This window comes from Calidris pugnax, unplaced genomic scaffold (genome assembly GCF_001431845.1).
Source record: "Calidris pugnax isolate Ruff unplaced genomic scaffold, ASM143184v1 scaffold174, whole genome shotgun sequence".
Classification (NCBI taxonomy): domain Eukaryota; kingdom Metazoa; phylum Chordata; class Aves; order Charadriiformes; family Scolopacidae; genus Calidris; species Calidris pugnax.
The window spans coordinates 366739-380378 of NW_015090907.1; the positions used below are offsets into that span (position 1 = coordinate 366739).

The following is a 13640-nucleotide window of genomic DNA, read 5'->3' on the forward strand; positions in this document are numbered from 1 at the left end:
TGAAAATTTGCTTCTGTTAAAAGCACCTGTAATTCCTGTTCTGGCATAGGGTTTTCCTGCCTTGACTTCAGCCAGGTGACATCATGGGCTCAGTGATGCTGGGGGGCTGCATTGAGCCCCTTTGGGTTTCCTGAAAGTCTCAGGGAAGGTCTCTGCCTGGACCAGAGGCTGCCTGTTCACCAAGCCTGCAGAGGGAAGGCTTTGTGGCTCAGTGGTTTGGTGGGACCAGCCTGTCCCCCAGCCCCTGGAAGGAGGTTGCGAGAGCCTTTGCCAGCCCCGGTGAGGGACCCCGTTACAGCTTCTGCTGCGGCTGACAGCAACCTGCCAGACTGGGAGAGCAGCTTATTATTAATCTATTTTTGCACTCAATGAAAATTGCTAAAAATATTTGCTTTCACTCATCAGCCATCAAATTCCTGCCCTCCAGCCCCATTGTTATTCTGCACAGGTTACTCCTAATTAGAAATTAATGCACTGAACATTTATGTTGCAGTCTTTCACCTGCAAGCAAATGCTTTTGTGTGCCATGTGGGAAGGCAGATTTGTTAAAAAATAAGACTATTTTGAGATCCTGTTATGTAGTGCCACAAGCAGGGCATCTGCAGATATTTGGGAGAGAGACCTCTTTTGAATATACTTTAATATTTCCCCTAAGTAGAAGGGTCATTTTGAGATTATGCCACTGGACAGGGCTCTCTTATTGTGGCAGGTCCTCCAGGTGACATTGGCACACGACTTGATCTTCTTAATTCTCTGTTTCTTCTCCACAATATTGGCATAATAATACTTCTTCCCCCCCTGGTCTGCATAGGTAGACAGCAGTTGGAGAAGGTGGGCTGCCTGTGGTGGATGGGGTCATTGCCTCAACTGTCATAATGTAGTTAATTAATTAACAGCTGGGTTATGTAGGTTCAGATGGGCAGTCATTAGGCTGCTTCCAAAGTTTGTTTTTTTCTACCCTTTGAAACAAAGAAAATTAAGACTTCAAGCTGAAGTCAGCTCCTCCACAACTCTTCCTGAGGGATAGTGCCTTATCTTTTCTGATCCAAATGTTGGAGAGCCCACGCTGCTTTGAATTTCTTTCTCAGTGCTTTTCTTCCCTTAGGAAACTTTTCCCAGTGTCTAACCTGTGTTCCTTGGTTCAATTTGACTGTAACATCTTGTGCTACTCTTGAGAAGCCAAGAAGATAGTTTATTCCTTTCTGCTGTGGCCCTCTTGATGTGTTTGAAGACCATTATGATGCCTCCCTGTAGTCTTTACTCTTTGGTCCAAATGTTATTTTTTCACTGTTTTTCCAGTCTGTGCTTTCTCAACATCTGATCACTCTTGCTGTCTGCATTGGGGCTTTCTCTACAACTTTATTGAAAGGCAGTGACCCGTATCAGGATTTTAGTGGTGCTGCATAAATGAAAAGTTGCCTTTGTGTATGGCAGTGTGATGATATAAGGCAGAATTTTTTTATGATAAGGGTGGTGAAACACTAATCCAGGTTTCTCAGAGAGGTGGGAGATGCCCCATCCCTGGAAACATTCAAAGTCAGGTTGGACGGGGCTCTGGGCAACCTTGTCTAGTGGGAGGTGTCCCCGTCCATGGCAGGGGGGTTCGACTAGATGGTCTTTAACAGTCCCTTCCTACCCAAACTATTCTGTGATTCTATGTTGGGTTTTGTTACAGCAACATGATGGTGTTTAGCTCCTGTTCAGTTTGTGATCCATGGTAATCCTGAGATCCTTTTCCAAAAAACCCCTTCTGAGTTGATATTTATTTCCCTTGTGACCTTGTCATTGATTATTCCTGTCTTAGCACTGTTCACCCATCATTCCTGAATTGTCTCTTTTTTTTTTTTTTCTTCTTTTTTTTTTTTCAGACCATTTCTACAATTTATCAAGACCATTTTGAATCCTAGTCCTGACCTCCGAAGTACTTGCCGCCCATCCCAGCCTGGTATCAGCAGCAATTTTAGTAAGCATACTATGTTCATTCACATCAATTCTAGAAATACTGAATTGTGCTAGAACCAGGGCTTCTTGAACACCCACTTCATACATACCTCCCTGTGGCTCTGCGCGCTGTGGCTGTGTCCTGAGGTGCTGCATTCACCTTTCAAAAGACACAAAAGGTGATGCAGCTCCCTGGGATGTTGAGATTTGTACCCCAAAGCCAGAGATTTCATCAGCTCCTTCAAAGTTTTGTAATGAGAAATAAGTTTATTTACCACACCAATGCCAGAACAAGACCAGTTACGTATGTTCAGAGCCAGGAGCTAGAAAGAGTAGAAGCTTTGCTTTCTTGGAAAATCAGCAAGTCAACTTTTGCCCGTGTATTTGTTACAGTTTTCTTTCTTCCTTCGTTCTCAATGGAAAACCCACCTTCCGTTAATACCTCATAGATGCCCTTTTGCAAATACTTGAAGAGTGTTTGGGGCTGAGACCAAGAGGGAAGAAAAAACAACACTGTTTCATAGAATCACAGAATCATACGGGGTTGGAAGGGACCTCTGGAGATCATCTTGTCCAACCCCCCTGCCAAAGCAGGGTCACCCAGAGCAGGTTGCTCAGGAACGTGTCCAAGCAGGTTTTGAATGTCTCCAGGGAAGGAGACTCCACCACCTCTCTGGGCAGCCTGTTACAGGGCTCTGACACCCTCAAAATAAAGAAGCTCCCCTCATGTTTAGGTGGAACTTCTTATATTCAAGTTTGTGCCCATTTCCTCTTGTCCTATTCCTGGGCACCACTGAAAAAAGGACTGGCCCCATCCTCTTGACACAATCCTTTATAAGCATTGATCAGATGCCCCCTCTTTTCTAGACTAAAAAGACCCAAGTCCCTCAGCCTCTCCTCGTAAGAGAGATCTCCAGGCTCCTAATCATCTTTGTAGCCCTCTGCTGTATCCTCCCCAGCAGTTGTCTCCTTCTGGAACTGGGCAGCCCAGAACTAGACTCAGTGCTCCAGATGGGGCCTCCCCAGGGCAGAGCAGAGGGGCAGGATGACCTCACTCGACCAGCTGACCACACTCTTCCTGATGCCCCCCAGGATGCCATTGGCCTTCTTGGCCACAAGGGCACATTGTTGGGTCATGGTCATGCCTTACAAATGGAGGAGGCCATTGTGGGAGACGGTGGGGATGTGTTGGACCTGCTGGGGGTGGTATGGGCAGGTCTGTATTCAGGTAGATGGTCCATGTCCTTTGCTGGGATTTTTGCCCTCTGCATTTCTGTGTCACTGGACTATCACACATAGGTTCATTTTGGTGGAGACAGCAAAGGGTGTAGTATTCCAGGATTTATAAATTGCCATGGGAGCTGATAAATTAAGCTTTATAAACCAAGCTTATATTTATAATGCAAAGGGGCAGAGCCAGATGCTGCCAAAAATATATAGTGGACATTGTTTATGTCGCTGTAACTGTCGGTGTTTAATAAATAAGAAATGAAAACAAAACCAGCCAACAGCCAACCCCAAAGGTGATCTGTTGCAAATGAGCTCAGACAAGAATTAGTTTCTTGTTTCTCTCTCAGGAGGAGTATAAAGCTGGGTTTTGTTGTTATCTGAACTTAAATGTCTATGTGTTTGTATATGTCTTTGGCTCTGTGTTTCAAACATCGTCTCTGCGACATCTGCTGTTTCTGGAAATTTAAGCTTAAACAGGAAAAATAATTTCTCCTTGCCTTCTATCTCAGACTTCATAGATGTGATGGTGAATTAGGATTTCCAGCACCTGTGTCACAGGGCCAGAATTTCTACATGGGGGAAACTGAGGAACAGGAGGCCAGTATCACGTTAGGCTCATAGCCTGAGCACGGATGAGAAATTCTGACTCTTGTCCTCTCCTCTGTGACCTGTATGTCTTTCCCAAAGTTAGTAAAATTTGAGAAGAAATGAAGTTCTGTGAACAGAGACTTGCAGTTTGATATTTTCAAGGACTTTAGCTACATAAAACTGATTTACTTTGGGGAGAAAAAGCTTTAAATATCCCTGTAGAGAGTACATAATGTGAATGATTTTGTATTTATTCATTGCATTTCACTGAGTGGATGAAATCTCTCCTGACCATAATGGAATTATACTTGGATGTGCTGTCTAATGTGGTGTTGTTAAAAGCAGGTGCACAAAGGGAGTTCTTTTTGGAGACAGGAGGAAAAACACCTTACAATACCAGTAAATGAATTTTACCACTGCCATAATCCTAATCAGATTAACTAGGATTAATTTAGTCGTCTGACTTCTATGTATGTGAAATAAAAACACATCTAAGGAGTTTTGTTTAAAAGCTTTATGAGTTTTAGTAATATTTTTGAGTCTTTTCACATGGTGCAATGTAGAAATCTCTGGCTGGTTGGGCTTTTAGAGAGAATTATATCACATCCAGCATTTAGAGCCAGCCATTAGTTCTCCATCTTCTCTTACATCTTTTGTTATCAGTAAATCCATCTCCTGTCACCTTTCCCACATTGTCCATCTGCAGGTCGCCCAGCTATGCTTCTGCTAATGTCTTCAAACACATCTCTTCCTGTGGCTTCTTTTTTTTTGAGAATTGTACCAAATCTCCCCTCTGGCAGCAGCCTAGTTCTGCTCCTGATCTTCTGGCATGGCCAAAGCCCCGTCTGTGCAGCATCCTTGCCCCATTCCACATGTGGCTTTTTCCCTCTGGAACAATCCTTCTGTAATTTTCCACTTCTGTGTGTCACCAACAGCCATATTTTTCGCACTTCCATATGCCACTGACTTTTTCCATCACTTTTTTTTCTGCTTCTTTCTCTTACTGTTTTCCATTTCTGAAAAGCTGTTCAGATTTTCACAAAACAAAACTGTATGGCACTGCATATGTGCTTGCCCATATGTATCCGGGTATAGCGAAGGTTGCAGAACAGTATCTGTCAAATGAGATAATTTTCCATCAGAATCATACCTCTATTTTCATTTTATATTTATTCACCACTCAAAAATGAGCTTCCTTGGAAAGACTCGATCACATTTAAGATGGCTTTGAGTTTTATGAGTCTGAAAGACCAGATTTTCCCTCTGACAATTTCTCAATTTCTGTGTGGTTGCTATGGCCATTACTCTGTGGCTTTGTCAGTTGAATGGGAAGGTTTGATGTCTCAGAGCCCCAAGCAGCAGCCACAGGCACTGGCAGAGGCTTCTCTGCAGAGTCTCTTCCTCATCACTTTCAAATGATTCCTCAGCACAGGAAGGACATGGAGCTGTTGGAGTGGGGCCAGAGGAGGCCCCGGAGATGCTGGGAGGGCTGGAGCCCCTCTGCTGGGAGGGGGGGCTGAGAGAGTTGGGGGGGTTCAGCCTGGAGAAGAGAAGGCTCCGGGGAGACCTTAGAGCCCCTTCCAGTCCCTCAAGGGGCTCCTGGAAAGCTGGGGAGGGACTCTGGATCAGGGAGGGGAGCCATAGGATGAGGTATACTGGTTTTAAACTGAATGAGGGGAGATGGAGATGAGATATTGAGAAGAACTTGTTTGGTGTGAGGGTGGTGAGAGCCTGGCCCAGGTTGCCCAGAGAAGCTGTGGCTGCCCCATCCCTGGAGGGGTTCAAGGCCAGATTGGAAGGGGCTTGGAGCAACCTGGTGTGGTGGGACGTGTCCCTGCTCAGGGCAGGGGGTAGGACTGGATGGTCTTTAACGTCTCCTCCAACATGTACCATTCTGTGATTCCATGAAATCTGACGTGACTACTGTTTTCCCTTTTGTTTTGATTCAGCTTTTCTTTTCTTACTTGGTTTCACCATGCCATGAACCTTTGGTGGTTTTGAGGTATATCCTTCATGTTTGATCTTCCAAGGATTCAATAGTATCTGCATCGATTAATTTTTCTCTTGTGTTTTCACAAAATGGCAAAGAGCATGAGGAGGTACAGAGTGGACATGGGGAGGCCTGTGGGGAAATATTTTCTCTTGGCAGAGATTTTATCATCTTCTATGGCTTTTGGTGGACAAGTGAGGATATGATGCCCTTTCAAGTCCTTGTGTCAGGAAACAGCTGGAGCCTGTTTCAGGGAAAGGGCACCTTCAGTGTCGGTGCTGGGGGTGATGCCTCAGGGCTGCATGCTGCTGCCAAGAGCTCTTTTCCTTTCCTTTTCTGTTCACTGATGCAGAAGGGTGCCAGATCTGGAGGTGCCAGATCCTCAAGTCTTTGCATTGAGACCTAGTTTCGCAGCAGCAATGGTGTTTCAAATCAAGAGTCCACATTGCGTCAGACTCCGTTTCAGAGCCAGGGTTGACTGTCAGAAACCAAATCCCTTCCCCAGTGTTACATGCAGCTTTTTGTTTTCACTTTTTAGTGGGAAACACATTGTTATTTCCAAAATCTTCATGTCTCATCCCCTTAGACTCCTCTCATTAAGCCCTGGCATTTTGCTACATTGACAGTGAGGCGTTAAGACCAATTTTGGACTTCCCTTCTTTTTTCTCAGTGTTTTCTCTTGGATAATGGTGTCTCAGAAGTCGTGGTGCAGGGTGTGAAGTGCCTTTCCGCACAGGAGTGTGTATCACTGCTCTTAGGTCATCTTTTACTAAAATAGAGAGACTATGTTTTTTTAACAAGGTAACACACACTCTATTTTAAGCTGCTTCTAAAAATAAATTCCCGCACAAGCTGGTATTGTGGCAGCAACGTTTTATATTTTTAATTGGGGCTGTTTTCTAAAGATGATTCATAGAAAGAAGACAAGCTTTACTAGTTTTACCCTGGGGTGAAACATCATAGACGAGTAACTGATTGTACATGAAGGTCTATACGATCACAAAGAGTTTTCTGAGGACTTTTTCTACTGTTTCTGGCTTTTCCCCTAAGGCTGGGGTGTTGCATTAAACACTGGACAAACTCTTTCTCCTGGTGGTGTCTGGTAGCTAATACAAAACATTCTGTATGTGGACAATGTCCCACAGTGCTTTGGAGTGTTGATGGCTTTGTCACATCAAATGAGAAATAACAGCTAAGGGAAGTAATGAGGAAAGAGATAGTTCCTCTGGGAAAGAGGGTGGAGATTTAAAACTTGTTGGAAGGGCTCAGAGCTGCAGGGAAAGAAGTTCAAGAGCTGGAGATATCAGGTGAGGTGGCGGTAGGCATTGCAGAAGTATCTGGAGAGCAGAAGGTGACTCCCACACTGTCACAAAATATCTCAACATCTTGGGGGGAACGGCTTCCTTGCTGTTCCAGCTCCCAGCACGTGAAACAGGGCCACTGGTTTTAACGTTAAGAACAAGAAGTCTTCTCTGCTGAGCTACTTCATGGCTTCCCCTTGCCCAGCCACCCATGTGAGCAGCTCACAAAGAAAACTTTTGGCCTCTTGCCCAACACTAAGATGCGTCATCTCCTGTGGTCAGCGCACACTGATGATTTAGGGATGAGCGTGGAGTAAGGAGATATCACCAAAAGAATTGAAGGAGCAGAAATGGCTCAAGTTTCCTGAGGGGACTATACAAATGACTGTCAGCAACAGTAACAGTATGTCCATTAGAGTGGCAGGATCTCAGAGTTTGTGTCCTGAAGTCAAGTTTCTTTGACAGGCCAAATACCTCGAGAACTGTGATGGTAGAACGGTTTGGGATGGAAAGGACCTTTACTGGCTGTCTAGTCCAACCCCCTGCCACAAGCAGTGGTATCTTCAGCTAGTTCAGATTGCTCAGAGCCCTGTCCAGCCTGACCTGGAACGCTTGTAGGGATGGGGCATCCACCACTTCTCTGGGCAACCTGGGCCAGTGTCTCACCACCCTCATTGTAAAAAAACTTTTCCTTTATATCTAGTCTGTATCTACCCTCTTTCAGTTTAAAACCATTACCCCTTGTCCTGTCACAACAGACCCTATTAAAGAGTCTGTCCCTATCTTTCTTATAAGCCCTCTTTAAGTACTGAAAGGCTCCAATAAGGTCTCCCTGAAGCCTTCTCTTCTCCAGGCTGAACAACCCCAACTTTCTCAGCGTGTTCTCATTGGATCTCCAGTCTACCAGCTCTGGGACAGCAGTACTGAACAAATAATTGCCATGATGAAGGCAACACCATTGTTTATTCTTCCTGTAGGTTTGGAGCAGAGCAACAGTAGGCTCAGCTGTGTCGTGTCATGTCTGTGTCAAAACCTCTTGTAGGCAGTGGGATGTGTCAACACCTCAATCGCCATGGGATTGCAACCATGGACCTAACAGCTTTGGGGAACAAAAGAGAGAGTGCTGCTTTGCAGGGTGCTCACGTGCACACACACACACACACTGTTGATCCAGGATCATGGAAGGTATAAGGTTGCCATTACTCCACCCAGAAAACTTTCTCTTGTGCTGCCAGCAATACGTCCAGTGCTAATGAGACATTACTCCAGGCTTCTTGCTATACGCCAGGTTGTACTTTGGCTCCTTCCTCTTGCAAGAACCAGACAGTGTCCTTTCAGTGTTGCACCTTGGCAAAGGGAAACACAAGTTGAAGAAGGCCTGTTTGCACCTGTGATGCCCAGTCACGTTCCAGGGTGATGTTGTACTAAAACTTGCTGTGCAAAAGAGAAGAGCCTGTCCTATGGAGGTTGCAAATGTGACTTTTCTCCTCCTCCTGACTTTTGCTTTGGCACAAATGTATTACAGAAAGTTAACACTTGATGGGAAGACATGGGGGAGAGTTATTACTTAAACTGATGACTTTGCTGGTATCCTTGCATACCACAGATGTCAAAAAAAGTCCTGGCCACATGGAGATGTGCATGTCTCACTAAACAACAGGAGAGCAGATCACAGAAAATGAAAGGCTGTATGATGATGTACACACAAAAAAGTCCTGGCCACATGGAGATGTGCGTGTCTCACTGCTAAACAACAGGAGAGCAGATCACTGAAAATGAAAGGCTGTATGATGATGTACACAACCTTATGATCTAATCCTGTTCTCTTGGAGGTCAAAGCCCTCTTGGTGTCAGAGGATTGGATGCTAGTCTGCAATCTTCCACCTCCTCCTCTTCCCATATGAATGTGCCATTCAGAGCTTGATAGCAGCCTCCAGACCTCTTGCTTCCTAGAGCTTCTGTGGTGACATTAACCTCCAGCGTGCTGCAGCGAAGCAGACAGTGACCCTCTTGCCCTCCTGGAAGAAGTGATGAGGCTCCAACCACACAATTCAAGGGAAAGATTGCTGCATGGGAAGTGGGAGGAAAATACCATTGCTTGCTTACAGCAGGGTTCTTTAGAATGGAAAAAGAGAAGCTTATCATGATAAAAGGAGGCAAAACAGGACATCTCGGCTCAGCTCTGATACCAGCTTGTCATGCAACATCTCTCCAGGATCCTGTGTTTCAGCCGTAATACAGGAATGATGCATTTCTATTTTTGTGAGGCTGTCTAGGATTTGCTGGTGTTGGACTTGGGAACCCGCCATAGAACATGCTGCTCAATAAATTTGTTAAGTTTTGAACTGGCAGTAGGGGTAGGAGCAGAAGGTGAAATTCAGCCTTATTCTGATCTTTTTTACTGTGCATTTCAGGAATGGCTGCTTCAAAGACAGCAGTCACCCCAGTGCAAAAACAGTTAAAGAAAATCAGAATTGTTATCAAGGCAAAAGTGTGCAAGGCAAGACCTTTGTTGAGACTGGGCAGAGGCGTATTGTTTTTACTTGCAAGGATAGAGGCTTTTTAACCTGGTGTTTCCTTCATTTGTCTTCATTAACAAAATGACAATTACAGTGAAAATGAAATACCCCAGGGAAATAAAAACCCTTCAACTTTTGATTAGATCTGCCCAGTCCTACAGTCCTTTAAGACAAGTTTGTTCCTTGCATTGCCTTGTGGTGAAGGGCAGGAGACCATCTGCAGAGCATCAAAGCCGGTGAGATAATGAAACCAGTGAAGAAGTGGAAAGAGCTCCTGTCTCACCTGCCTGCGCTGAAATTCAGGGTTTTAATTAGCTCGCCGGGGTTGGGGGGGGTGTCAATAGTAACGTTTGTGCCCCCGGCGCTGCTTGGTCAGGGGTTGGAGCGGTGCAGGGACTGGGGGAAGTCCCGTTGCCGCTGCCAAAGAGTTAATCCCAACATAATTGTCTCATTCTCTTTCGGAGAGGAGTTTCTCCTGCAGGGCCAGTGGGTAAGACGCGTGATTGTGTGTTCTGGCAACTGCTTTGCAATGTGAAATAAACACCCTTTGGTATAATAGCATTCATTGAGCATTGTGCCTGCGAACTCATCATGACACATGTCAGCCTGGGGCCGGGGAAGCTTCCTCCTTTTGCAGCTCAGCAAAATATTTATACAGTGTCTTCTAGTAAACCAGTTCCTCTGTGCTGCTGGGGAAGCTGGTCTTAATGGCTGACCTTGCTCCCAGTCCCTCCTAAAATAGCGAGTGTGGCTCCATCTAATCTGCCAGCCAGATGGAACAGCCACTGAATTTGCTTCCCTGTTAGGTTGACTTTTTAAATTGCTATAATAGCCCAGATTTATTGTTGCTTTAAGTAACTGGAACGTGGCTTTAAAAACAACAGCCCGTGTCCCCAGTCCTCGAGCTGGGCGCTGGGGAGCTAATAGGGAAACTGCAACTGATGATTGCCTTGCGCTGAACTTTGAGTCTCGGGTACCATGTGCTCTGTGATTATTAAGCCCTGCAGTTGCTAGAAAAAAAAAGAATCTTTTTTTTTTTCCTCTTGTTTGCAGTATTTAAGAATAAGATTTTAAACTCTTGGTGCTACAGAAAAAAATAATATGATTTTTGCCGTTGGTGGATAACCAGATGTGGGGACTGGAATGTCAGCTAGTTTGCAAAGAATAGAAATATGTCTTTTTTTATGGTTGGTTTTTTTTTTTTGTGTGTTTGACCTTCAGCGCTGCAGGGTCCCCATGACCAGAGAAAATGATGATGGTTTCTGGCTCCTGACCATTGCTGCTCATCGGAAGCCATTCCATAGTGTCACAGTCAGCCTCTGCAGACCGCAAAACCAGTTGCAGCTAGAAAGTTTGTGTAAGATGTATAGGAGGCTGTTTGAAAAGAAGCATGTTTCCAAGAATTCTCTGTGTTTTGATTTGTGTAAAGTCTAAAATTTAAAATATGCTTCTTTTACCCCAAATAGATCTCAAGTAGTAATTGTAGGCGGGGGATTACAACATATATGTCTGGTTTTAGGAAAGACCCACAAAGATCTGTTGTTGGCTTGTGATAGTCAGGGTATTTCTCCTCGAAGAGCAAAAAACAATAATAAAAAAAAATCTGGTATTTAATTTTATAGATGCAGGGTTTGGGCAGTGAAGCTAGACCAAGCAAGCCTAGAAAAAAGGAACAGAATCTTAGCAGAGAATAAATCAATCACTGGAACACCTTAACTGAGAACTGCTGCTTCTACCACCTTTTGCAGTCTTTAAATCAAGACTGTTTTCTATTTTCATAAGAGATTTTGAAGGTCAAGGACAAGTAATGAGCTTGATGCAGAAACATCCGTTTAGCAGGAGGTCAGGCTTTATCATGCTGTCTCCTGGTCTTAAGATTTGACGATCTCTGAGGACCATGTGAGATTGTATCGTCACATTTAGAAAATCAACCTTTTACTCTTCCTGGAAATGCTTATTCCCAAAAATCAAGGGCCTTGACTACAGTGTATTTTTTTTCCTGAAATTCTCCATCTGTATTGCCCCATAAGCGTGAGCATGAACGTTGTTTGCCGCTCAGTCTTGGGCTAAGAATAGGAATTCCCAAGACAAATGCTGGACTAACTGCACACCAGTTCATTGCTGTTAGGACTTGGCATCACAGGACAGCCCATGGATAGCAGGTCATAGTATTTGGTTTGCGAGCTGTGCAGAACCTCACTGTGAAAACAAACAAGCTCTTGTGCAATTATCATGCAGTTCATGTAGTTTTAATTTAACACTTTTGCATCCGGGCTTAAACTTCCCTCTTTTTTTTTTTTTTTTTTTTTTGGTTATTAATTTTTTTTTATCTTAACCTTTGAAAGGATTTCCCTGCCTTATGCTGGCTGTTAGTACAACTGTTAAATTAATCCAACCCTCTTTTTTTTTTTTTTTTTTTTTTGGATGATCATTTTTTTATATCTAGAGCCCTTCTCTTATACTCCAGGTTTAGTTGTGATAAGGTCACTTACTTTGGCTATGGTGATGAACAGTATTTTCCAAACTGACTTTTAGGAGAAAAAAAATAAAAAAGGGAGAAGAAGGGGAGGAAAAAAGGCATGTTTCTCTCTTTTTGGGTATGTGGTGAGCATGCTGCTTGTCGGCTCAAGCATCCTCTCTCTGCAACCAAAAAAGCACCATACTTACGGCTCTCCTCCCCCACAATCCTGTTCTTCATGAATGAATGCAAAAGACTCAAAGATTAAAATTTTGCAAAGCAGAAAACCAAGGTCATAATTTCAGGTTCCTCAGAAGAGGGCTTCTACTCAGATGCCCGATGAATTGCTTGGCTTCCTCCAGCTTTGGAGCCTGCTGGTTTCGGGTGAGCAGCTCTGGTAGGCGGTGGGGCTTTGTGAAGCCCAACGGATGGATGATTCAGCATCTTCCACCCCAGCTCAGGTCAGGCTGTTGTGTCTCCACCATTCTTGCAGCACCACCTTCTGGTCTGCAGCCCTGCCCGATGGAGGAGCCATGGGCAACGCCGCGGGCACGTTGGGTGATGTGTATCAAGGTCCTCATCGCTGACTGCAGCCTGGGAGTGGAGGAGTGAAACTCCTGGGTGGCTTGTGGCCAACTACTGAGGTGGTGGAGGAGTTGGCGGGGGAAATCTGAGCAGACTTCTGCAGGGTTTCCGAGCCCTCAGGGTGCTGGGCTGTGACTGGGATGCTGTGTGCTGTGCGCGGGAGGTGTGGGACCACATCCTGCCCCCCCGCAGCTGCCAGGCACACCCCAGGCACCCAGAAACGGCGATCACAACCGAAAGGAAACGTGCAGAGAGAATTACTGATCTTGCAGACCCACTTGCTGAGCAAGGGGCGGGCGGCAGAGAAAGCAGAAGATCTCATACCTCCCTGCCCTTTTTCATGGGGCTGCGGGGACTTTCCTCCCCCTGCACCTCCTTCACCCACCCCAGCGGGGCAAGAGCCGCTCGTTTCTTTTAATGACTTGCAAAAGTTGTAGTGTTATTGACCTGCAGCAGGGCTGGCGTGACTGAGAACTTGTCTGGGTGTTTCCGACTGTAGCATTTGGTCTATTTAAAGACCTGAACTCTTCCTCCAGACCCTGCCTCGCTGTTCGTTACGTTAACGAGCGATCTCTGAGTTCCCTTCCTTAACAAGATGTGACTGGAGCCGTCTGTTCAGGGGCATGCACAAACCTCCGCCAACACCTTTTTTTGAACCTGTCCCCCACTGTTTTATGCTTGTACTGACATAACTGCCCCGTTCGGCTGCCGAGCAGGCAAACACAGCCTCTGTCTGCTGCCTGGAGCCAGCGAGTGGTGTCTGCAGAGACAGCCGCCATAAACCAGACCTACACCAGTAAACGAAGGTCTGCTCCGTGCCTGTCAAGGCCTGTAGCTATTCCTTTTGTTGCCTGCTAATGCTCAGGCATAAAGCAGGAATGCTGGCCCCTTAATAGTTTTTTTTTTTTTTTAATACTTTTTTTTTTTTTTAACCACAAGACAAGGTTGAGGAGAAACGGCATTACCTGGCAAATGTGAGGACGTTCTGTGGCCTCGCCAAGAACAACTGGCATCATGTTTTCCTAGTA

The 13640-nt window shown here is 45.2% G+C and overlaps 1 protein-coding gene across 1 annotated transcript in view; it reads left to right on the forward strand.

The window, feature by feature from the left end:
- HIVEP3 (human immunodeficiency virus type I enhancer binding protein 3) overlaps window positions 1–13640 on the forward strand; it is a 291528-nt gene that overhangs the window by 184869 nt on the left and 93019 nt on the right. The window contains exon 5 of the mRNA XM_014949186.1: window positions 1869–1963. The gene's annotated coding sequence lies outside the window, so the exon portion shown is untranslated. The remainder of the gene's footprint in view (window positions 1–1868; window positions 1964–13640) is intronic.